We start from the raw sequence: 664 nt of genomic DNA on the forward strand, positions 1-664 counted from the left end.
TGCTGGGCCTTTTTAACAATGGAGTCTATGTGAGTGTCCCACTTCAGGTCCTGAGAGATTGTGGTGCCCAGGAACCTGAATGACTCCACTGCAGTCACAGTGCTGTCCATGATGGTGAGTGGGGGGAGTGCAGGGGGTTTTCTCCTGAAGTCCACGATCATCTCCACAGTTTTGAGCGTGTTAAGCTCCAGGTTGTTAAGACTGCACCAGACAGCCAGCTCTTTAACCTCCTTTCTGTAATATGCAGTTGTGATAAATAACAAACTATATTACTCATTACCACTGACGACATCAGTGAACCTGGCTACAACATCACAACTATGTCACTATCAAAAAAACAGCCAATATAATCTAAACCCATTTTCTCTTGGTATTTCTTATTTTAACCAATGTGTTTCATAAACACAGTTACAGCAACCAAAGAAAAACTAATGTTAAAGAGTCAAGGGTCAAGAGCCCAACTAAAGCAAACGCTTATCTCCACAATGGTGACTTCAAATTGTCTTATTAAGAATTAACAGAGATTTAGATGTTAATGTTTATTGGAAAATAAGACATTTTTAGACACATGACAAACAAAAATTCAAACTGGTTAGTAATGCATGAAGCTGGTGATGCTGTTTGTGGAGATGATTAATCATCTTCTGCTGAGATCTTGAGAGAT

The sequence above is a fragment of the Sinocyclocheilus anshuiensis genome, unplaced genomic scaffold (genome assembly GCF_001515605.1).
Source record: "Sinocyclocheilus anshuiensis isolate Anshui unplaced genomic scaffold, SAMN03320099.WGS_v1.1 scaffold1550, whole genome shotgun sequence".
NCBI classification, from domain to species: Eukaryota; Metazoa; Chordata; class Actinopteri; order Cypriniformes; family Cyprinidae; genus Sinocyclocheilus; species Sinocyclocheilus anshuiensis.